The sequence below is a fragment of the Cebus imitator genome, unplaced genomic scaffold, assembly GCF_001604975.1.
Source record: "Cebus imitator isolate Cc_AM_T3 unplaced genomic scaffold, Cebus_imitator-1.0 Scaffold6, whole genome shotgun sequence".
NCBI classification, from domain to species: domain Eukaryota; kingdom Metazoa; phylum Chordata; class Mammalia; order Primates; family Cebidae; genus Cebus; species Cebus imitator.
Window position 1 is genome coordinate 8853688 of NW_016107321.1, and position 25568 is coordinate 8879255.

A 25568-nucleotide genomic window follows, 5' to 3' on the forward strand; every position below is an offset into this window, starting at 1 on the left:
AGGAGGAGGAGGAGAAGGAGAAGAAGAAGAAATAAATATACCCAGTTAGGATCTGAGGAGGAAGAGTTTTGTGTAAAAACCACAGGGTGGGACTTGACACTTGGTAATTGAAGGAGGCAGAAAAGCATATTGGTTAAGGGCATTGGCTCTGGACACATGCTGTCTGGATTTGAATTATGGTTCTACCACTTACTATATATACATCTAGACTTCACGCGAAAGGCCTCTGTGGCCTTTAAAATAAGGATATTTGTATTACCCAAGTAGTGGTTGGTGCCAGGATTGGATAAGATAATCATGTAAAGTGCTTAGCATAGAACCTGGGACATGCTAAGTGATGAAAACCATGGTGATTGTGTTAGTTTTCTATTGCTGTGTAAGAAACTACCTCAAATGTGGCAGCTTAAAGCCACATGAATTTATTACTCACAGTTATGTGGGTCACACATCTGGCATGGCTCACCTAGGTCCTCTGCTCTGGGTCTCACAAGGCCAAAATCAAGGTGTTGGCTAAGCTGGGTTTTTATCTGGAGGCTCTAGGGAAGAATGGGCTTCTTTGCTCATTCAGGTTGTTAGCCAACTTTATCCCCTGCAGCCACAGGACTGACGTCTTTGTTTCCTTGCGGGCCATGAGCTTCCATCAGCTCAAAGCCACTGCATTCCACTGCAGGTCCTTGATGAGTGTTTGACTGAGTAACCAGAATAACTGAATTACCCATACACCACACACACTGACTCAGTGGAAGAAGGAGCTCAGAGTCCATCTTCAAGTAAGCAACCGTGTACTGTGTTCCATCTACCTTGTGCTTTGAATTTCTTTGACTTCCTCATCAGCTAGTAGCCAGAGAAAGTGCTCTCATTCCAAAGTACACACCTGTTTGGGTCAGGTCCACCCAGATCATCTCTGAATCTTAAGGTCAACTGACTTGGGCTTTAACTACATCTTCAAATCCTCTTCCCAGCAGATTCTTGACTAGTGTTTGGCTGAATAACCAGAGGACAGGAATCTTGGAGGAGGGCTTCTGTAGAATTCTGCCTGCTGCTGTGATGAGGAGGGTGAGGACTCAAGCCTTTGACTAGTCTTTCCATGTAGAAAGATAAGACTAGAGTTAAGTTGGGAGGCAGACAGTGGAAACTGCCTAGCTGTTCTGCATCAGAAAGCAGAATTCATTTCTTTGCTCCGGAGAAGACAGGAAAGAGCTGTAAAATGGGAACTGGAGAGAGAGGAGAGAGGAGATAAGAACCTAGCCACGTGGCAGGGAGATTGAACAGCTGGACTTTTTTTGCTTATCTTCTCAGATGTCCCCATAGCGCTGCATGGGAGTAGCTTTCTGTGAAAATTCGGGAAACTTGAACTCCAGGGCTGAATAGGTGCGCCCTGAAGAGAGAAGCCTGAAATTATCCATATGCCACACCCACTGACTCAGTGGAAGAAGAAGGAGCTTGGAGCCAGAGGTGGCCCTGGGAATTTGTGGAATTTTAAAGTGGGCATTGCGCCATGCATAAATTTAGAGTAAGAGTTTGTGGCAACCTTCCCTAATCTTAAAAGGGACAGTATTTGCAAAATAATATTTCACTTACATATAAAACATAGACTGTTGCAGCGTACCTAGAAGTCATCTGGCCTAGGCCCTGTGGTCTGGGACTGGGTAGTGCAGGTATTTCTTCTTCCATTTAACAGATTTCCCCATCATCCATTCATCTTCTCAGTCATTCAACATAAAGCTGATTCATACAAGGCATTCTTTTGGATATTGAGGATTGAGGGGCTAACAAAGTTGCTGGCCGCCTAGAGCATAAGCTCCAGGATACAGACAATTTATAAATAAATAAATACCAAACAATCTAATGTTGGTTAGTTATAATTGCTAAAAAAGAAGAAGAAGAAAGAAAAAGTAGGGTAAGGAAGAGAGGCTGATGACACATGCTACTTTAGATGGAGTTAGAGAAAGCGTCACTCAGAAGTGACAATGGAACCACTCCTACCTGAAGTCAGGAAAGACGGAGAGGTCAGCTGTGGCTGAGTGCATGGCGAGTCCTGGAGGAGGGAGCAGGAAGGGAGCTCCAGACAATTTTGTGACTTGTATTATTTCCCTTCTTGCTAAGTCTGTTTTGAAATTGCCTAGGTAAATGCTTCAAGGACTCTTAATTATGAATAAAAACATGCTCTAAATAGGTGCATAGAAAAAAAAAAAAAAACCTTACAACTGCTGTGATTTCCAAGTATGGCCAGCATTGCCAGGGGGAACAGAGAGGGCAGTGTTTGAGGCATGCGCAGTGTTCTGAAAGGCCTCTCCCCTAAATTGTTTGAAGCCTGAGTTTCGACCTCTTCCCTAATATTGTCCAAAGGGAATTGATTGCTTCAGTTAAGTCTAGCCATTCCTCGGCCCTGGCCATACCTTTCTTCCCCTACCATTTCAGAACAACATAGAGTACGTTTTCCTTCACATAAATGAAATTGTGGGCCACAATGTGCCTGTGAATGCTGGATTACCTGAAATGCTAGACCAAACAAAAGTGAGACAAATGTGAAGATCTGTGTCCATTTCTTAGCCGCAGGTATCAATTGCATCCTGGTTAGAGAAGGTATCCAGAGGGTAAAGCGCTGTGGTTTATTTGGAAAGCATTGAAGGACAGTGGTTTGTGGCTTATTTGGAAAGCATCGAAGGACATGAAACATTCTCTCTAGAGGGGAGTAAATCAAGGCAAATACAGCACTTAGCATAGTTCCAATCCTAGATTCAAACTCTTCCCAGGGGCCAGGCACAGTGGCTCACACCTGTAATCCCAGGACTTTGGGAGGCCGAGGGGGGATCACGATGTCGAGAAATAGAGACCATCCTGACCAACATGGTGAAACCCTGTATCTACTAAAAATACAAAAAAAAAAAAAAATTAGCTGGGTGTGGTGGTGGGCACCTGTAGTCCCAGCAACCTCTGAGAGGCCGAGGCAGGAGAATCGCTTTAATGAGGTGGGTGGGAGGGGGCGGTTGCAGTGAGCTGAGATCATGCCACTGCACTCCAGCCTGGGTAACAGAGTGAGACTCCATTTAAAAAAACAAACAAACAAACAAGCAAACAAACAAAAAACCTCCTCCCTGGATTCTGAGTTTTGTGAGGAGAGGTATACAACCATTACGTCCCCAGCACACAGCACAGTCCTGGCAATTAGAAGCAGTTAATGCATATTTTTGGAATACATGAATGGTGAACAAGCATAAAATGTGTACTTGTTTCAGTGGAGGAGCTATTTTTGTGAAAATAAGAGTAAATACGTGTCTACTGCTCCAAAGGAGACACTGAAACGATGATAATGCTGGCAGTAGAACTCAGCTCCTGGAAGGGAGAATCCTACAGTGATTCGGACTATTAAAGAAACGACACCACTGTCTTAAGAGAAGGAGGACTTCTAGGTGTGGAGGGCATTCAAAGAAAGGGTGCTCCTGCTCTTTGCCCCCGTTGAACAGTTGTGTAACAGGGGACATTCTTCCACAGAATAGGGAGTTTTTCAGGAGCTATTTAGGACCACTTTAACTGTAAGAGTCCCTGATTCTAAACGTTGGAGGTGGGCAGTATGCATTCTGGGAAGAGGGAAATTCCCCAAGGGGTGGGCTGGAGCTATTACCATTGTGGAGTTGACAAGAGACTCTAATTAAGTGAGGATAGATCATGCAGCCATCGGACACCCATGTAATTCATACTCCCCTCATTCCTGTCCTGAATTCCTTGATAGCACTCCCTTGACATGATTTCTGTTCTTGAGGTCCCAAAGCATGGCCCACTAAAATGAGAATGTGCCAGAATGTGGTGATTAGCCCTGGGTGGAATATCCTGGCCCACTGAAGGACAGCAGGCATTTCCTCTCCCTCTTCCTGGTCATGGCCTGTGAAGGAAGAACTAATGAAATGAGTTTGGGGGCAGATGAATACCCCTGAGGTGTGCTGCCTTTGTCCTTTCCCTTAGACCATTTGCCTTTAACTCTCTCATGAGCAACTGCTCGGTAAAGTTAATAGCTGCAAGCTCTTCAGGGGAAGGTTTGTTAAAATCATGTCCGAGAAAATAAATATAATGAATGAACAATCTCTGGAGAAAGCCTTGACATTTAAAAAAAATGTAAATTAGTCTCACAAGGATCCGCTATGAAATAGGCAAAGTGCATTAGTACAAATGAGATATTTTTACAGCGATTAGAGGAGCCCTCTCCTGGGGACCACACCTGAACTCTTAAAGGCTGAACCAAAAACCAGTTGTGTACCCAGGAATCTAGCAAGACAGATTTGAATGTATTCCACTAATAACTCTCCTCACCCCATGCCTGCATTTCAGTGCACGGTTCCCCCGTTGCTCAATGAGCTTTGATACAAGGATGCTGGAGCATGGCTTTGAACTCCTCTGAACCCAATTATACCCAGCCATTTGGAAGTGCCATGGTGGGATGATGGTAGAACAGTGCTCTCTGAACTAGCACACAGAGAGTTCACGAAGAGGCTGACTGTGGCGCGTGGCAGCCAATTCATACATAGAAGTGGGCTGCCAGTGGCACTGCCGCCTGCCAGCCTGAAGCGAGCATGGAGAATATAAAAGGGAAATTCAATTAGTTAACCAAAAACGGATGGAGCAAAGTGAAGGGGCAGCTGGTGGCAGCTTCCAGGCTTTGATTTGCAAGAGAGATGTCTTGCTCCAGCACGGCTCCTTGCATTGGGTGAACGGGTCAAAGGAGAGTGCGCCCTCGCAGTGAGGGGGAGGCACTTCCCCTCCCCAAAGTAATTCCCTGCTCTTCAGTCATAATGGAAGTCCCTTCTCCAGGTGGGAATCCCAGGCTTTTTCTCTCCAAATCAGCTTGGGACCAATTAAGACAGCCCCAATAGAAAAAAGAGGGACCAGCGGGCAGGCTATTGCTCTTTCCCCATAGGGTGGAAGGTTGTCGCAGTTTCTCATCACACAGCTTGTATGGTACTCAGGATTTAAAAAAAAGAAGGCTTTTGTGACCAGGCGCTAAGGAAAGGAGCTGTATTTTATTTCTATCATAAATCTGTTTTGTTTTATGGCCTGACCATAAAACCTTAAAATGACATTTTAAATCTGGCCTCTCTAACATGGATCCATTTTTGTGGATTGCAGCCGACGTGACCTGCAGGCCCCCTGAAGTGGGGTTGCCATTCACACTTGTCATCTTTAAAGTTTGGAGAGGTCATGAAGTGAGGAGCTGGAATGGTTAATTTCTCAACTTTGCTGGAGGTAAGAAATCACCAAACCTTTAAAATGCAGCAATCCATTTTGCTAGTTTCCTTGACTTTTCAAACAATGGGTCAGCCAATGGTTCTCCTTAGGCATCTGGAATATGTTACTAAAGGAGGTTTCCGGGTTTAGATGGCGTGAGATGAACAGGTAGGTGAAGTGACCCCTCCCAGCATCTGGCAGGACAGAGGTGCTGTTGCTTGAGGATTTTTGCATCTGACATGGTGGGGTGGTGGGTCCTGCCTGAGCCCCACTCTGGGTAGCGTGGGAGCCAGGAATTAAATAAATACCCCTGGCCGGGTGGGGTGGCTCACACCTGTAATTCCAGCACTTTCGGAGGCCAAAGCGAGCAGATCACCTAAGGTCTGGAGTTTGAGACCAGCCTGGCCGACATAGTGAAACCCCTTCTCTACTAAAAATACAAAAATTAGCTGGGTGTGTGGGCATGGTGATGCGTGCCCGTAGTGCCAGCTACTCCGGAGGCTGAGACAGGAGAATCACTTGGACCCAGGAGACAGAGGTTGTAGTGAGCTGAGATTGTACCACTGCACTCCAGCCTGGGCAATAGAGTGACACTCTGTCTCAAAAACAAAAAATGTCCCCACCTCCGCCATGCTCTGTCATTTCAGAGAGGGGATCCCCCTAGCCCACACCTCCTCAGCACCCCCTGTTTGCTGAGACCACCCTGCTGCCTGCCTTCTGTGCTCTGCCTCTCACCTATTGGTTTTATCAACCTTCTTCTTCCTAATTTTGTGTCAAACCAAAGGAAAACTCTTTTGGTTTTGAGCTTTGGGAGGACAGAGGTACCCATCCCTCCAGGAGCCACCAGAACCACGCTAAGTCTTGGGCAAATAAGCCTTTCTCCTCTTCTTTTTGGCCTTTTATCCCTCTCCACTCCCAGTCCAAGCTTTCCTTAATAGATCTAAGCTCCCCAGATCACAGCCTGAATGGGAGATTTTCTTGTGGGTACATTCAATCTCTGTTTTTAGCCTTTCAATAAGAAGTTGTTAACTACCTTTGTAGTTCAGAAAGCCTAGGCTCAGAACACAGAGGTTTTGGTACAGCAGTGGAAAAAATACTTCTGATTTGTTTCTGCCTAGGTTGAAATAAAACACAAATGAATATACGGAATGGCATTTTCTGCCACATGGATGTCCGTGTTCCTCAGGAGCATGGATCATAGCAAACATCTTAGGTGCTTCCTCCCCCTCCCTCCCAATATGGGAGAAGCAGCCTCATGCTTTTACTTTTCCAGGGGCTCTCACGTGTTTGCTGTAAGATGATGAAAACCTTCCTCTCGTCCAGCCTGCTTCAGGCCCTCTGTTCCTCTTTGTGCTCTGGATAAGCTTCCTAATTGGGCTCCCTACCTGTGGGCTTTCTCCGTTTTAGTGTATCATGTAATAATGGTATTCGTTCCTCTGTGTGCCAGGAACTGGGCTAAACACTTTGCACAAATTATCTCAGCGTGTCTTTACGAGAGCCGGAGGGCTAGAGATTGTTATTGTGCAGGCATCCATTGATTTTCTTTAATGCTCTTGAATTTGCAGGGGTGTTAGTTTGCCTGTCGCATAAAGTCCAGATGCCTTTAGCAACCTCATGGCCTGACTCGAACCAACCTTCTGGATTTATCTAATAGTTACTGCTCCTAAAACTGAGCCAGCTGGATGGTGCAGACTTCTCTGAAGATACCATCTTTTTTTAAAATACCGATACTCTTTTTAAGCCTTCATTCTTGTCTTCTGTCTCCCCTTCTTCCCTTTCTCTTGAATGATTTCATCCTCCATGTACTCCTCACCTGTGGAAATCCTACCGTCCATGGTTGCTTACCAAATAGCAATTTTCTCTTTTTTCTTACCAATGGAGTCCTGACTTTGTTTGTGGTAGAAATGGGCCTCACTAAAACTATCCCCATCTTTGGACTCTCTTGCCTCCTGGGTTAGTCACGTCATCCAGGTCAGACCAATACAACAGATGCAAGAGCTCCCTGGGAGCTTCTAGGAAAATTGGCTTTCCTGATATAAGCACTGCTCCTTTTTCCTGGGTGTCTCCTTGTTCTTTCTGTCTGGAGTGTGGCTGCTATGCCTGGACGTGGAGCCGCCATCCTGCAACCTAGAGGATGAGGGGCACATGCTAAGGACAGCGTTGTAGGAAGCAAAATGGAGCCCATGTGTTTGGTGACTCCTTTGAGTGGCGGTGCTTGCTCTGAACTGCCTATTTCCAGGCTTTTTACTTCCTAGAAAAATAATCTAATTCCTTATGTGGCTAAATCATGGCAATCACATTTCTACTCAGATGGCTATAATCCTGACACACCATCCTTCAAGGCTAAATTCCAGTGCTACATAATGTATGAAGACAACCACTCTCATCTAAGTCGTCATCCTCTCTAACGTGGAATAGGAAAGGAACCCCTTCATCTTTTCTGCTGCGACTTTTCTCACGAACATTTATATTATACAGTTTTTTTTTTTTTTTTTGCTTCACAGCCAGAGTGATACTTTTTAAATATTTACAAGATCTTGACATTCCCAGTTAGCAACCCAATCCTCCAATGACATCCCATAATCATGCTTAAAATAAAACCCAACATCTCTCCATCTATGACAAGGCCCTGCATAAACGGGTCTTGCTTATATCCTCCCTGCCCCTCTCTTACAGTTCCTTGAGTAATCCAAATATATTCCAACACCAGATTCCTCGTACGTGTTTCCCTTTTCAGATATTGGAACCCCCCCTCCCTCAATTCCTTCAGGCCTCTACTTAAATTGCAATCCACAGAGACTTCCTCGATTATCTCTTCTAAAAGACCGTCTGAATCTTCACTCTTTCAGCTCATACAATATTGTTTTATAGCACTTAGCACTACCTCTTTTTACATTATATTATATTATTTATTCACATATTTATTAACTGTTTTTCTCATTAGAATGTGAGCTTCATGAATCAGGGATTCTGGCTGCATTACTTACCACAATATCTCTGGCATTTAGAATAGTTCTAACACACAGTAGGTGGGCAATACATAATTGAGAAATAAATAGCTGAAGGGAAGGAAAGAAACAGGGAAGAAGGGAAGGAAGATCTCAGATCTTGGCTAGGGGTTTAAAATAGTCAGTGTTCCTTAAGTGAGAGAAAATGAAGGACTGATTTAGGAACTGCAATTCCTCTGAGAATGTTTTCCTAAGAAGAAGTGACAATTACTTGAGATAACATCTCCCTGGATTCCTCCTTACATCAGAAGATGGTAAAATCACTAAAGCGTGTTCTGTCCACACCTTGCTCTGACAGTTGCTAGAGGGAGTGGTGTTAATGTTGCCACAGCAACGGTACATCTTATGTCAAAGCTCCAACTTGCATTAGATGTGGTAGCTGGTTTAAAAGTTTTCTTGGGGATTCAAAAATATATGTTGCTTTCTGATTTTCTTAACTGGTTGCTTATTGTTAATCACAAACTCTATATAGTGCTGGAACTGCTTTTGAACTCTGTCCCTTTGAGAGAAGACCAAAGAGCACGCTGCCATTTGCATGCAACTGTGCTGCACGTGTAAATGCTATCATATCAGATTGGGAAGACAAGCTTTGTAACATACTAAACAGAAAATGACGGTGTCTATCCTTGCGACACCTGTTTCTCACCAAGGCTCACACAGCCCAACAGCCGTGCTCCGACCCCACTCTCTTGCCCCTGCTTGCTGTGGTCTGGATACACGGAGTATCTTTCTGTTATCTAACACACCATATTGCATCCCTCTGTGGGGTCTTTGAACTTTCTGTTGTCTCTGCCCAGATACACCCAGACATTTTCTTAGCTAACTTCTTTCCTTTTTTCATTGCTGTGCTCAAATAACACTTACTCACGGGTCTTCCCTGGCAACCCACGCTAAAATGTTTGAAAATCTCAACTCTTGCCGTCTCATACCCTTTTACTTTCTATTCATGATCGTTTTTATCTTTCCTTATAATACTATTTACTACCTGCCACTATTCTTACGTGTATTTGCTTACTTGTCTTCATGAGAATGTACACTGGAGATGGGAGGGACAACTTTGTTTTGTCAACTGTGTATGAATAATATAGAGATTCTATAACCATTTATTTATCCATTTAACAGTGGATGGACATTTGGATTTTAGCCAGGTTGGGGTTCTATTACAAAGCTGCTAATGACATTTACGTACAGGTCTTCATGTGTACTTATGTTTTCATTTCTCTTGGATAAATACCCAGGAATGAAATTGCTCTGTCATATGGTAAAGATATTTACATTTATGAAAAACTGTCAAACTGTTTCCCCAAATTCTTCTACCATTTTGCATTCCCACCAGCAATATATGAAAGTTCACGTTGTTCCACATCTTCATCAGTCCTTGGAATTTCACTCATTAACTTTAACCATTCTAATGAGTTAAAGCATTATTTCATTGAGGTTGAAATTTGCATTTCCTTGATCACTAACAATGTTAAACATCTTTTTGTGTGCTTATTATTTGTATATATTCTTTGATGAAATATCTGTACATATGCTTTACCCATTTTTATTGAGTTGTCTTTTTCTCCGTGTTTATTAAGACTCAATGTAAGAACAATCACATAGAAAACATTTCTGTGCATTTTATAAGATGGTTGCTGCAATTACATTTCTTGTGTTATTCAAACATAGATCCTTGCACAAGGAAAATTTTTCTCTCCTAAATAGGGAGTATGGGATTTTCCATTATGAAATGGGGATTGCATTCTTATCATATTGCCAATTTTTCTTTGAACAATGGGAGTTAATTCAGTGCTGAATTTAATGCTTAATCATAGAAATTGTTATTTTAGGTTTTTAATATATGTGTTCACTTCCTGACATGCTTCTCTGTTTTTCTATTAAGTACTCATGTTTTTATTATGTATCTGCTTTTAATTCAAGCAGCTTCACATTTCTTTTTAAAGTAGATCACATATATCTCAGTTTCTACACATTTGAGTATGGATAACGATGCTTCTTATCCAACTCACAGGGATGCTGGAAATTTCATTAGTGTCCTGGCATGATTCAGGCATTTTTAGTTTTCTTGGATTAGTTTAATCCAGAATGGTCTTTCTATAAAACATGGCCACTGAAGTAATTATTTTACTGCATTTTTCCAAATACTTTTTTTATCTTGAAGATACACAAGTATTTATACTGAGAGCAGCATTCTCATTATGGTAGTTTATGCTATTTTATAAAAATACGGCATAATTTTCTGAAACAGAATACATAAATTTGTTCTTTTTGAACTCATATCTACCTTTCCCTATGTTTTTGATGTCAGGAGCCACATTTTATACACGTCTGTGCTCCTCAAAATCCCCAAAGAGCTCCCTATGCATAGTTAAATCAATGTTGCTTAAATAAGTGCCAGATAAAGGAGTGGCAGGAATTTTAAATTTTTGTACATCATTCATTCATTTATTCAGACAGGCATCCATCTCTTATAGGGCAGACATACGTGAATTGCTTTTGGGGATCTGAAGAGGGACAGAGGACTGGAAGTTGCAGCAATAATGTTTTCCAAATGTAGTTTTGTCTGTAGAAATATCATGTCCACTTAGTGATCAAGCAAATGAAATTAAGAGAATGAAAATGATGAGGAAATGGAGTGGCCTGGTGGGGAGGCCATTGCTGGTTGAGAGCTGTGGAGGATGGTGAGCTCAAGAAACAGAACTCTCCATTTTGGAAGGGCTCTGGAGTCTGCAGCTGTACTGAGCTCTCCTGGAGTTGAATATCAAGGGTTAATTTGCCATAATAAAATCAGCATGAACACTGCCAAAGAGGCCTGAGCAGACCCTCAAGTAAGTAATTAATTCTGGCTGCTTTCCGCTCTCCAGCTTTCATCATCCTTAATGTTATCTAATTGTAAAATGATTCTTCAAACCTTCCTAGTATAAAGGAAGAAAATGCCCAGATCTAGCCTGCTTTTCTTGAGGGCATGGGTGCCTCCTGCATCTTGGTGGAAGTACCCAAGATGCTACTAATTAAGGATGTGTGAACACTTGAAAACTTTTGATCAACTTTCATAAAATAGCCTACAAAGGAGTTCTAGAAAAGCTTTTCCTATGTGTACCGCACTTTCCTTTGGAGGGAAGCACAGGGTTTTCTCTGCAGCTTCTCTGACCTTGAGACCCTCACAGTGACTCTGTGGGATTCTGAGGTAGGGAAGCACCTCTATTAGTCTGTTGCTGCATTGCTATAAAGAGCTACCTGAGCCTGGGTAATGTATAAAGCAAAGACTGGATAATTTATAATCGACTCATGGTTCTGGCTGTACAGGAAGCATGGCTGGGGAGGCCTCAGGAAACTTATAATCATGGTGGAGAGAGGAGGAGAATCAGGCACATCTTACATGGCCGGAGAAGGAGGAAGAGAGAGCGGGGGAAGGTGCTACGCATTTTTAAACACCCAGATCTCGTGAGAACTCACTCTCACGAGAGGAGCTAGGGGGAAATCTGCCCCCATGATCTAGTTGCCTCCTGCCAGGCCCCTCCCCCAACATTGGGGATCACAGTTTCACATGGGATGGGCAGACACACAAATCCAAACCATATCAGCCCTTTAAAGGTAAGTAGCAGCAGAGCAGAGAGAAGTTCCTGGCCTAGCCCCTAGTTACTGCTGCTATTGGGAACGATACTGAGAAAGAGGTTGGGGACCATCCCACCTCACAGTCTGCTGAGCCTCCCAATGCCAGGGATTTTAATTCACGGCAATGCAGCCAGATAAACTGAATTTTCTCCTTTAAAGGACCTATTTCTCCTGTATGCCTTTCTTCTTAAAACAACAAGGTTTTGCAGGCAAAGTCATTCCTTGATCCACAGCCATGACAAGGGAAACCAAGCTCTTTTCTGCTGTGATTACCTGCCCAGGCTTCAGGTCTTGGGGTCACTAGGTAGCCTTAGCAACCTAAATGCAATGCACATTAAAATAATGACTATTTCTCCAGTCTAGTTAAAAAATAGAAGGAACAGCCTTGGATGGCATCCTAGTCAGGGGGGAAATATCTCATGTGTCTCTGGGGTGAGATATAAAACTAAGGGCTTGACCTCTTTTGGCCATTAAAGACCTTCAAGTCCTCTCCTGTCTCTTTGTTTCCTACAAGAGTAGTGGTAGTATTAATTCTGTGGCTGGCTAAATTCTAACTGGGGTAATTATACTGTCACCCTGTATTCCCCTGGAGATTCAGTTAGAACAGTTACTCTTAGATCATGCTCTTAAATCCTACTGCGCTAGGCTTTGTAACGTGGCAGATGAAGAATGGCTATTGGATTCCACATGCCTCCCTCTGCGGGTGAGTGATGCTAATTCTATGTATGCGTTCTGCTGAGTGCTTGGGGATCCTTCTGTGGGGAGCTGCTGCAGTGAGCATGAGCCATTATTAGCTGACTCTCAAAAAGTGAACTTGTTGTTCTGGGATATGTTCCTTAGAAAATGTTAATCAAAGCTCCAGACAATTAGCAAAACAATGGAGAAGATTGCTAGAGGTTTGAATTTCATGATACATGTGTTGGTATGCATGTTTATAAACATATATGCTAAAATACACATATATGTGTACACACACAGAGCTAAAAATGAGTTCCTTTACACATGTAACATGTTTCATCATAAATATCCCGGGAAGCCTATTGGGTCATAGTTGTTTACTTTTACATAATGTCTCCCGGGCTGACATGACCAGTGACATGGGGGTCTTGGTGGAGCTACCTAGGCTGGGTACCTTTCAAGTGGTTTCGATTTAGAGCCAAAAATTATGACTGAAGATGCCTTAAAATTACTGTAAGGGAATCATGGAAACAGTAATTATAGACTTCAGTGAAACTCCTCAAATGCTGAATTATTAAACTCATAAGAAACAACCTAAATACAGAGAATGTGCACAGCTTAAGGGCTTCATGTGTCCTGAGTGCTTAAATCAAATGCACGGCTGAATAAGGAACCATAGAAGTAACTTCACGCTTAGAACAAAACACAACTACAGAGGTAATTTTAGGGGCAAATCTAAACATATGAATGCTTGTATTTTTTTGGTCTCTTCCTTTGTGTCTCCTCTTGCCTCATATTTATTTTAGCAACTAAATTCAAATAAATATGTTTACAGTTTTTATAAACTTATGTGGAAAAAAAATCTAAATATATATTAAGAAGGGATTGTTTTAAAAATCAGAGTATATGGCAAAAAATGATAACATAGAGCTCCATTTGTGATCATGGAAAGACGCTAAATAAGAAATCCAGTTACAAAATCCTAATCTATATGATTTCTAATTTATATAATTTATATGATCATACACATTTGTGAAAATATGTATTTCTGAGTGCATGTGGTGCAAGAAGTAATTCTGGACATTTATACCAAATCTAACAGTGATTGCCTCTCAGTGGTTTCAGTTTTATCGTTTTTTAGTTTTGGTGAACATTATAAGTTATAGTTTATAATTAATGTCAAATTAATTATAAAGGGTCACTGAAAATTAATTAAAAACAAGGCCATAGAAAAAGTATAGTCCTGACCACAAGGTACACAAGTACGACAGGTTAGGAAAGAAGAATTTACTTTATAGGGTTCTGTCAACTATCTGTTGTAAAAGTCAATGCAGCGGAAGTGTTTATTTAAAATACAGTATTTTGTTGGTTGGGGGGGAAGACGCGGCTGGAAACATTGCTGTGAGCTGATATCTGTCACGTAAATTTAAATTCTGAGATTTCAAGTAGAAATCTTGGCAAAAACCTCTAACTTGATGTACCATTTGATGACCAGGAGACCGATGTCCCTGCCACAAGAGACCTGTGTGTTGCTGTGGCTGCAGGTGATAAGCCCTCCTTGAAGTCAGGGGGCCTTAGAAGGACCTGGGAGGGCCGGGGCAGAGTCTTTGCAGAATCTGCAGCGGCCTTTTGGGCCCCAGGGTATTTGGGGACCCTACTAATCCTCATGCTGCTGGCAGTAAATAATAAATGAAATACCAAAGAAACAATATAATGTAAATCAAATATATTATCACTGCAGAGAATCTTGTCTAAAGGTCTGTGACAGACCAAATAGTATTTCCAAGTATTACCTTTTAGAATATCCCCTTAACCTGAGTCTGAAAACAGCTAGGACCGTTGGATTTCAATGTGTGCTTACCACGTGTCAGACATTTTTCCAGGAGCTTCACACATATTCACTCATGTAAAAGTCACAGTGAGCCTAGGAGGAAGATGCTGTTGTTATTCTCCAGATTCAAATGCTGGGGCACAGGGGAATTAGGTCATTTGCCCAAAGTTAGCTACCTAAAGTAAATGCCAGAGTCAAAACAGAAGCCATTACCTTTTCACTCGTGTGATATGCTCATGCATTCAACTATCATTCTAGAAATTGTTGAGAATAGTCTTTGCAGATTTTTCTGAGATTCTGTATCTTTATGTGTGAAATAAGTCCTGTGATGTCAACTTGAGATTGGTGAACTTTGCAGAGAAGACTTATGTAAGCACTGGAGGGAGTATGAGCTCTTTGTCATTCTTAGTTGAGTAGTCCCTTAGAGACTAAGCAGGTTATGGTTACTGGCTGCAGAAACATCATATTCATGTCTTCCCAGTTTCTTTCTGCAAAACCTGAGATAGATATAAGTAATTGTATGGGCTTCCAATCCATTTTTCCCACCTTTCTAAGCTGTAGCTAACACCAGTAAAATGAGCATGTTTTCCAAATAATAAAAACTAAACACATGATCTGATGAATTATTTTCTTCATGTTTTTGAATTTATGGATATGTATAATATATAACTATACAGTTTTAAATTTTATATTATATAATTATTTATAGACCGTTATAGAAACACATAACACATTTTTTCCATATGATTGCGTTTATTAAAAACAATAATATTGCATGAAAAATAACATCACCCTGGAAAAATCTCCAGCGTATGAGTACCAGACATTGAGAAGATATTATTCATGTAGCAGAGTTGGGAGTTATATTAATAGCTGGTGTCAGCCTTGCCTTCTCCTTGTACAAAAAAACATCTTTACTGGGAAATGATCTGGATGGATCCTGCTTGGAGAGGTGAGAACCAGCTGTGTAACCAGCAAAGGGGGTCGCTGCTTGAGAGCAAAGAAGAAGTGGATTTGTTTTACATCTCAGATGGAGGGGAAAAGATGATGACTGCTCCTGAGCATGAGGGAAGAAGATAGAGAAGCCACAAAGATAAATCAATTCTGAGACTGCTCAGCCCTGCCTTGCCCTGGGAAACTTAATGAAGTCTTATTCTGAAGTATGCTTTGCGTGGGTTGAGATATTTAAAAAATTCAAAGTGGCTGAATGAAACACTAGTGTCAATCAGAGCAGAACAGAAAACAGACATGAAGAGGCAGAAGCCCAGAGAGTAGAGGAATCCATGAACAGAGTTTACCTTTCCCTCACCTTGCCTTGGGGATTCAGAAATAGGAGACAAGGGCTTAGCTAATGGAATGGAGTATGTACAAGAGTGGGAAGATTTGAGGTGAAAGCACCTAGCATTTAAGGGTAGGGAGGCCCAGATGATATTTGAATCACATTTATAAAGGCATTTTGTTTGGATCTTTGCAACATTTAACATACAACACAGGATAAAGAAGGAATCTTTATTCCATGGCTTGGAGGTTTATGTTTGTATGAGTTCATGGTTTCTGTATATGGTAAAACAATGCACCCCACTCATGAGCAGAAAGAAGTTTGGTCACAGTTGAAATGACTTTTTTAGGTAATTGGAATTTTGCTTTATAAAAGAAGCATGTACTTAGCAATATGGCTTCTGACACTGACTAGGTTCCCAGACTAATCAATCACTGTATTATAACGGTCAACCTGGATTTCAGCTATAAATGGCAAACATAATATATAACAGATAATAGATAATATGAATGGCACAAGTAACTTGTATACCTCCTCCATCTTTCAAATAATCCCTGATTTTCTCTTTGAAAAATTTCTCATTCTCTTTCTCTTATCCTCCTTTCTCTCTCTCCATTCAACTATAGCTGATTAGATTAATAAGAGACATCTTGTGATAGAAGATACAACCCCTGTGAGAGCTTAATTCTCCAGCTATTGGATGCCTGACTGGGCATGTGACCTTAGGATCACATTCCAAACAACTTGACATTTGGAGGATAGACTTGATCTCAGTATTCACAGAGCCATGTGGACAGGACAAACAGCCACTGGTGGCTGCTGGATTCAGAGAACATTAGGAAAATTTAGAAAGGTGTTATCTCTACTTTATACCTCATTCATTCCAGTTCACTATAATTTGTTACCATCCTGCGGCACTCAACTTTCAACCCTAAAGAATATCATTGGCATCCTAATTACCAATCACAATGACGAATTTTTTTGTCTTTACTTGACATCAAATTTGACAATATAGTACAATCAACACAATACAGTACAATTTGACAAACAGGACAATCCCTTGTCCTTAAGGGATACGTTCCAAGGTACCCAGTGGATGCCTGAAACAGCAGATGGTACTGAGCCCTGTATATACTGTTTTTTCCTATACATACATATCTACCATAACGTTTAATTTATAAATAAGACAGAACAATCATAACAACACATTATAATCAAAGTTATGTGAATATTTACTTCTGTAATTTTCCACTTAATATTTTTGGACCGCTGTTGATTGCCGGTAACTGAAATGGAGGAAAGAGAAGCCATGGCTGAGGGAGGACTGCTGTATTGATCCCTCCATTTCTTTATCTTATCCTGAGTTCCAAATGAGACTATTCTCTTTTGGCTTTTATGTTTCTAACCATTTGCCTTAATCTTATTTGATGGTTACTTCTCTTCTCTTTTCTGTGATCTAATGTATTACCCTGGCTTTAGCTGTCATTCTCAAAATGCTATCTCTATTTTTAAAATACCCCCAGACACAATATACAACTCTACTAGATGTCTCCAACTAAGCTGTTTATTCTAAGCCGCTCTCTGCCGCTCTCTAACCCCTCACATCAAATAAATCACCAAGTTATATTTATTCTACTTTAGCAATGGTTCGTGCCTTAATTTTATCCCATATGCTAGAATATAGTTCCCCTTTACCTTTTTCATAAAGCATAGTAACAGCTTCTAAATGATGCCCCTGTTCACTCTTCCACATCATCCTCCGTGCTCTAAGAAGGCTCCTTTCTCACACTATGTAGACTGTCACGTTGGTGGCTCCTCAATGAGTTATGTCTCCCAGAATTCATGCCCTTGAGTAAGCACAACCTACATTGACTCTGGGGTTGACCAGATGACTTGCTTTGACCAATCACGTATTAACAATAATGATGCAATTGGAGATTTCATAAGTGTTGGCACGTCCAGAATTGTCCCCTAGAAATCTTCCCTTTTGGATTCCAGCCACCATGCTGTAAGGAGGATGGTTTACGAGTGACTGTTGGAGGAAGACGGGCTGTGTGGGAGGAATAAGGCACCCCAGCCAATAGCCAGCACCAAGGCCCCAACATGAGTGAGACATCTTGGATTTCCAGCCCCAGCTGAGTTCCCAGCTGAATGCAGCTGCGTGGAAGACCCCAGTTGACCTGACACGGAGAACTGCCCTGCTGCCCATCGAATCGTTACAAATTGAAAATTGCTGTTATTTTAAGCCTCTAAATTTTGAAGTGCTTTGTTATGCAGCAATAGAAAATGGAAACATCATGCATAAGCTTAAAATCCTTTGTTGGTTTCTAATTTACCCAGAGTGAAGTTGAAATTCCTCCCCATGTCGTACCATCCAGGACACAGCTTTTGCAGTCGTATCTCCCATCCCTGCTCTCCTCAGGCCATTCACCCTCCATCCTCGAGTGGTTCCTTGTGACACTGCACAGCAACGTCCTCTGTGTGATAAACCCTCCACTGCTTTCTCCTGTGGTTGATGCCTCACCCTTCAAAACCTTATTTGACTTCTTCATGACCTCTTCCAGGCAAAGCTAGTCACCGACTCTCCTAGGCTCTCGTAGTGCTTAGACTTTGCCAATTCTTTATGACACTTAACATGTTCATTTGTGTTAGCTTTGATTTTATATTTGTTTCTCCAATGGAACTTAGAGATTACATCATCTAGTCCCCGCTGACCTCTCTGGTATTTATTTTATTCTCCTACTCTGGACACTGTAGCCATATGGAATCCTTTTCACTCTCCCTGGGGCATCTTCCAGCCTTGTCCTTCCTGCAGCCCTCACCCACATTTCTGTTTTCTACCCCTCTCCTCAACCATCAAGTTCTCCCTTGGGCATTAACTTCTTCAGGGCAGCCTTTCCTAACCCTTGAAGACTGTAGCACGTGTTTGTCAATCTCAAGAAAGAAACTGAGGTGAAATCAAAACAGAGTTTATTTAGGCTATGATTGAGGACTGCAGCCTGGAAACACTTCCAGGATACCTTGGGAAGTGATCTGGGAACAAACAAGAGTCTTGAGTTTTTAAAGAAAAAAGGACCTATCAGGAGGGCAGGAGATTACAAAAGTAGTTTTCAGGAATTCTCATTTGTCTACAAAAATAACACTGATTAGCGATTGACTATGCATTGTTGAACTATATAGTATGAGTTATGGTGTCCAGCGTATGCAGCGTATGTCATTGAGAAGATGATTTATGGCTTTTTGGCATCAGTCTAGAGCCCACAGAGCAAGTAGCTTCAAGAGGTGATTACTTAGCTCAAGGGTGAGTGAGAGGGGACTGCTGTCACATTTCCACTCCACTGGGGGAGTCGATCATTTAAAACACGTTCTTTTCTCATACTCCCTCTATAAACTACATCCATAGCAACTCTACTTACCCCCAAAGCTCACCTTTTCTGAAGTGTCCCTTTGTATTTCCCAGGAGAATAAAACCTCTTAGAATCATAGAACAATTCTTCCTTACCCTTGTGTCTAGAACAAGGTCTAGTACAGAGTGTGTATTCAAGAGACATTTTCTTCAACAAAGGAAAAAATGAGTGGTGAAATGGATAAATGGCTGTTCTTTACATATGCCAGACACACATCCTGGATTGTTAAGGATGGTTATATTTTCAAATGTTCCATGCCAGAGTCTCTGCATGAGCAATTGTTCTTGCCAAATTTTGGTTGAGAAAAATAAGATCCATGTACCTATAAGAGTAAAGTATAGCGGCAATATTGCCATTCTTTATTTAGACTATTCACTTAATGTAGGCTAAACTTACATTAACTTTTATTAGCAGCCCTATCATACTGTTAGCTTATAATGAAATTGTGGTCAAATAAAATCCCCAGGTCTCTTTCACATGAGCAATTGTCAAAATGTATAAACAAACTGGTTGAATTAATAGCTGGGAACAACTAATAGGGAAACCCTACTGTTTAAAATGCAATTCTTTCCGGGCCAAATGTTCACCCATCTTAACAGTAATTGCACAATGCATTTGCAGCGAAGTCCTCATTAAAACTTCATGCTCACCTATGTGCAAGCAGCACTGAGGATGCATATGGGTTACGGCAATGGCCAGGTGATTGCCTTCTGGGCTTGCCCAATTGTGAATTTCAGTTAGAGCCACAAAAGTCTGTGCCTTTGTGCCACGATTTATTATAGGGAGTTTGTATCCCAGGGGAGTTCAAGCAATTCAGAAGCAGCAGGAAAAGACAGGGAGGCAGGTGAGCAAAGAATTGAGTGACTGTGAGACGTATTGTGACACCTTGTTAATTATTAACTCTGGCAGCAGGTTGTCAAGTTAATCGGAAGGGGAGGGTGGACCTAATTAAGTATCCAAACAGCATTTCTAAAGAGCCGATACAGTCCAGAAACAGGCAGTTTCCATGGGGTTGGGCACAAATAGGTTGTCTACCTTGAGTCCAGGGGATCCTGGTTATAATCCAGAAACCCTTGCGGTCTAAGCTGTGTATATCTGCACTGTTTGCCTGTTGGAGGTGAGGCATGTATATCCAGTTGCCTCCATTAGAGAAGACATAGTAGGTTTCATAGCCAATTTTTAACTGAAGGCAAGATGAATGGCACGTAGAGAAGAAGCAAGACATACTTCAGACATACATTAGGGGTAGTTGTTTAAAGCACTCTTCTGTTCAGTGTAAAGCCCTATAATATATTTTGTAAGGATTCAACTATTAAGTGACTCTTCTGCAGTATAATTTTGGAGAAATTCCACTACATGTCAGACAGAGGTCTGAATAGATCAAGGGGAATCAAAATCAACATGCCAGGTGTCTAGAAAAATGCACCCCTGATATGGTTTGGCTCTGTGTCCTCACCCTAGTTTCATCTTGAATTGTAATCCCCACATGTTAAAGGAGGGACCAGGGAGGGGGGTGATTGGATCATGGGGACAGTTTCGCCATGATAGTAAAGGGGTTCTTACAAGATCTGGTTGTTTGATAAGTGTCTGGTATGTCCCCTGCTCTCTCTCTTTCCTGCAGCCTTGCAAAGAAGGTGCTACTTCCCCTTCTGCCATGATTGTAAGTTTCCTGAGGCCTACCCAGCAATGAGAAACTGTGAGTCAATTAAACCTCTTTTATTTATAAATTACCTAGTCTCAGGTAGTATCTTTATATCAGTGGAAAATGAACTAATACAAGTCCCTGGAAGGAGGCAGAGAAGAAAGGGCCCCTGTGGGGATGCACAGAGAGAAAGGAGGATTTTCCCCTGCAGATCTGCTTCAGGGGTTCACCTTGCTCCCAGAGGTGCTGAGGTTCCTGCAAAGCTCTTCCTTAACCAAATCACCTAATCAGATTTCATCTTGGATCCACACGTGTAAGATAAAGAAGGATACCAGTTCACAGAGTTGTCATGAAGATCAAATGATGTAACATAAATTAATTTTGCAGGACAACTCTTTTCTCCATAGCAGGAGCTCAATAGAGAGCAGGTACCGTATCCATGCCTCCCTTTAAGCCAGGTAGGGACCAACAAGTTGGAGGAATCTCCCAGAAGAGGACTCACCTTAAGATGCCTGGAGACTACTTCTTGAGGCAATCAGAGAGCTTTAGGTTGTATAATGTGCTTGACTGGGCACCATGTTACTTTTCTGCAATATCTCTGAGTGGGACTGCCCTGGGTGTGCCCTTTACAACTGGAATCAGCCCTTCACATAGACTCTGATGTGAAGGGTGCTTCCTCCAGCTGTGCAACATGCACTCTGCAGAAAAGAATGTCTACTTGAGCACCTTTTATAAATTACTCTGTTTGTAGACTTTATTTTTCTGTTTATGAAAGTGAAATGTACTTCCCGAGTGTGTGTGTGTGTGTGTGTGTGTGTGTGTATACACACACATTTTATATATATATATATATATATATATAATTTAGGAAGTTCAGAAAAGCCAAATAATTCAACTAACTCAGAAACAACTCCTCTTATAAGATTCACATTTTGATCTATTTCCTTCCATATTTTTTTCTTTGCATATTTATCTCAGCCTATTTGCAGGTTATATACTCCTTTTCCCCCTTTAGTCTTAAGTTTAATGTAACCAAAAATGAAACTAACTCTTTAATCATTAATATTAAGAATAAAGGCAAAATCTTTAGTGATTCTCTGTGTAGGATGAAAGATTTGGCAATGTTTTCTTCTATTCCTTCATCATGCCCTTCTTTTTCTGACATAATCTGAAGTATTAGTTATTGTGGGGTTTTTACATAGTATATCTTCTCTATAAGATTTATTATTTTGATATTTACATGTCATAAAGTGAAATTACATTTTTAAAGAAAAAGAGACAGAACCTAAAGAACCTCCACTGTGATAGGTTTAGGACCCACAAGGAGAAATCATGCATTAACAAAACAAAACAACCCCAAGAAGTTTGATGAAAAATTGGACGCTGACCTGATAACTTTGAAGCTGTATGTATCTCTGTTAAATGCAGCAGTATTCAAATTTGTGCAATTTGAGATAAAACTTGAAATTGATATCTGCATCCTGTTGTTAATCCTTTCTTCTCACTCAGTATCACCAGTAGAGTTACTGAGTAGATGTTGGCAAGTGGTGCTCAGCTCTAAATATTAAAAGTAAACTATTAGAATGCTTTACAGTGTGCAACATACATTTATTTAATTGACTCTCTGTAATAACCTTTTAAAGTTAGGGACCATCGTGTTCATTTTTACAAGGGAGGATACTAAGACCTAAAATGGCTGAGTTATTGTCTCAGGGCCACTCCACCAGTGAGTGGTAGAACTCTGATTCTATACCTGGGTCTTCTCCAAGCTGAGGGGCTCCCAGGACAACCAGCCCACTTTCTGAAAGAGCAGGAAGGCCCCTGAGCTACAGCTTAGGGTCAGGGTTGTGAGTTGTTTTCCACATGCTGGTCTTTAACTGAAGAGAGTGTAAATTTCACGTCTTCGCCACAGGTTCCAAGTTCTATTCTTCCTCTTAAGAAATAAAGTCAATGGGTTTATATCATTGTAGTCCAAGAATACATTTACATTCTTTTCTCACTTATATTACTTTTGAACTGCATTGAAAACATCTACACACAAATCCATTCTTCTTGCAGAAAAATAGCACATCAATATAATATTTTGATTTTTTTTCTATTCAAACTGTTGAAGCAGAAGAATAAAAAGGATGAATTGTTTCTTAAATTGATAGAATGGAGCCCCACAGAGTGCATTTATCTCAAAGTCTGGTATGGTGCCAGAGGGTTTAAAAAACATTTTTTAAAATGTCTAATTTTTTTACCATAATTTTCTTTTTTCTGTCCTATACGCACCACAGTTTTTGCTGTCACTGAAATGGGTTCACTCATCCAGAGTCCCCCTGTTATGACTTACCAAGGCCATTAGCATTCTACAGATGCAGTGAAGATATTACTATTTTTTAATGTACTTAAAAACCTTGATCTAAGTCTCCTCTAAAGGATAAGAAACAGAAACCCAAGAAATTTGTATTTTCTCAACAAACTATCCCTTTCAAAAAATTAGGATAGAAAGGAAAATAATAACTTATTCACTATGGAAAGAATATGGGAAATAATTTTCCAGTTCAAAGCAAAAAATGTAAAAATACAATCAAGACAATTTTGAGAAATCTGTTATCACCTTCTATGTTATAGAACTAGTAATCTACCTTAATTTAGGGTTATAGCCCAAGTTTAGTCTTTCTATCTGACTAATTGATTTCCAGATCCATTTCCAATTGATCCTGTCATTGGAGCTCTGACCTGAGAAACGGGAAGTGGAAATCCAGGTCTCCGTGTCTTTCTAGAGTGTTTTCTGATCTTCTGATATTACAGTGATGAAAGTCACCTAGCATCATTGCTTTTTCAGTAGGAGGTAAAATTTAACCTATAATGGAAAGTGTTTACTGAAACTGAAGATTTTGTTAGGTTAGGAAATGGTTTCTGCTGAAAATAGTTACATTTTAAAGGAGCTAAACTATTGTAAAATACTGTGCTTTCACATCCACTTGGAATACAAAATAGTAAGCCTTTCAAATACACCACTATGCATATTTTGCTGTTACTTACATATCCCATAACTGGAACTTTTTGATTTATGTAGAAATAAAAATATTGGTAACTTGTATTTATATTATTCACGATTAAGGATAAATCATATTAGCTGATCATCACCTTATATATTTTCCTTGGTGAGATGTAAGTGTATTTTTGGAGATACTGCAAACCTGTTGAAGTTCCTTGCTTAACTAGACTTCTCCCTACATATTAAGAGACATTAACCTTTGTTAGGCCCTTACCATGTGTCAGGCAATGAGCTAAGTGTTCTTTAAAAATTATTTCAGGTACATTTCACAACCTCTATGTGAAGCAGATACTATACTTCCCATTTTTCAGATGAAAAGATTAAGCCTCAGACCAGTTAAATAAATAGATCCCAAATCGTGCAGCTAGTAAAAATGGCTGAGCTGGAATTTGCCCCAGTTTTGTCTGGCTGAAGAAACCTGCTTTCATTTCTTTTCTCTACGTCATCATTTTTCTACATTCCCCATGAAAAACTTTAGTTCCAACAAGTCAGCTAAATACTTCCTTTTCTTACCAAACCCCTACTGCAGGTTCATATCCCTCCATCTATCAGTACCCAAGGGCTTGGTGTCAGGACTCCTCAGGAGCCCTGGGGAGAAATCAAGGGGTGTTAGCATGCATTTATGGCAAGTACTACATTGACTTAGCTACTGATTCCATTTCCACTTCCTCACCTGTCATTCTAGTCTCTGCCCAACCAGGTAGTATAGCAAACACCTAAGAGAAGAAGAATGTCTAAAAGAACCCACCCAATCCATGTCTTTCAAAGTAACTAACTCCTCTTTTGTAATTTGCAAAAAAGAAAAAGCGGGACAGGAATCCTCAATTCTGCCATTATTTCTTACTTTGAATTCTGTGGGTACTACATAGCAAAACTATCAATTTGTCTGTGTTAGTCAATACACTTGAATGGGCAGAAATAGGCTATGCTTTTGGTATGTCCTCATATCACATGACCAGTGTCATGCCACACTACATGGAATCCGATTTGTCTTTTAAGGGGACTGTTGTGACCATTCTGGGTCAGAATCAGATCCTAGCCTCTTTGGGCAAATTAGGAATCTGTGGTTCATATACCCCACAGAGTGAGAAAAGAGGAGACGTATAACAGGCTCAGCACAGACTATAGCTGAAAAAGTACCAGTCACACCAAGGGTAGCAGAGTCCTTTCTTGCCAAGGTGTGCTGTGACGGTCAATGATTTTATGTCCTCGATCTCACCATGCCCTCATTTTCTGATGATTGGGAGCAGGCTCTTCAGTATTTGTCTCCTTGTTAATTGAATGACTAGTTCTGGATAATGGATAATTCTCAATTTTCTATTTTTAGAAAGTGTATAAATATCTAAATTAGATTTAGGCAAAGTGAGCTGCAGTATTTGATATGCCGAGAACATAATTAGGTTGCTCCGTTTACCTACACAGTCGCAAGCAAACTTTAACTCATTAATCTGTAAAGGACTTTGATGAACCTTTGAACTAGATAAAAATATGCCAGTCATGGCAAAGTTCTACTTGATTTTTTGAGAACTTTCAAAGGACTGAAAGTGACTAATATATTTGGTTTTATAACATCATCCACAAACTCTGATCATGTCACTCGGAAATCTTCATAGGATTCTCACTGCCTCAGAGTCAAATAAAAGGCATTTGGGGTGAGCTAAAAGCACTTCAACAGGAGTCAGGAGACCCCCCCGCCACCACTCTGGTTCCCTTCTTTCCTTTATCCTCAGTGACCCTGGGTGAGGTGGGTAGCCTTCTGGGCCTCAGTTTCCTCATTGTTATACTGAATTAAAGATAACAATCCTAGGGCCAGAGAGAGGCTTACATGCCATCATGTCT

At 40.9% G+C, this 25568-nt stretch overlaps 1 long non-coding RNA gene across 3 annotated transcripts in view; it reads left to right on the forward strand.

The window, feature by feature from the left end:
* LOC119472676 overlaps positions 1-25568 on the forward strand; it is a 516691-nt gene that overhangs the window by 410739 nt on the left and 80384 nt on the right. For all 3 annotated transcript variants that reach the window (XR_005201841.1, XR_005201842.1, XR_005201840.1), the window contains exon 3: positions 5122-5238. This is a non-coding gene — a long non-coding RNA (uncharacterized LOC119472676). The remainder of the gene's footprint in view (positions 1-5121; positions 5239-25568) is intronic.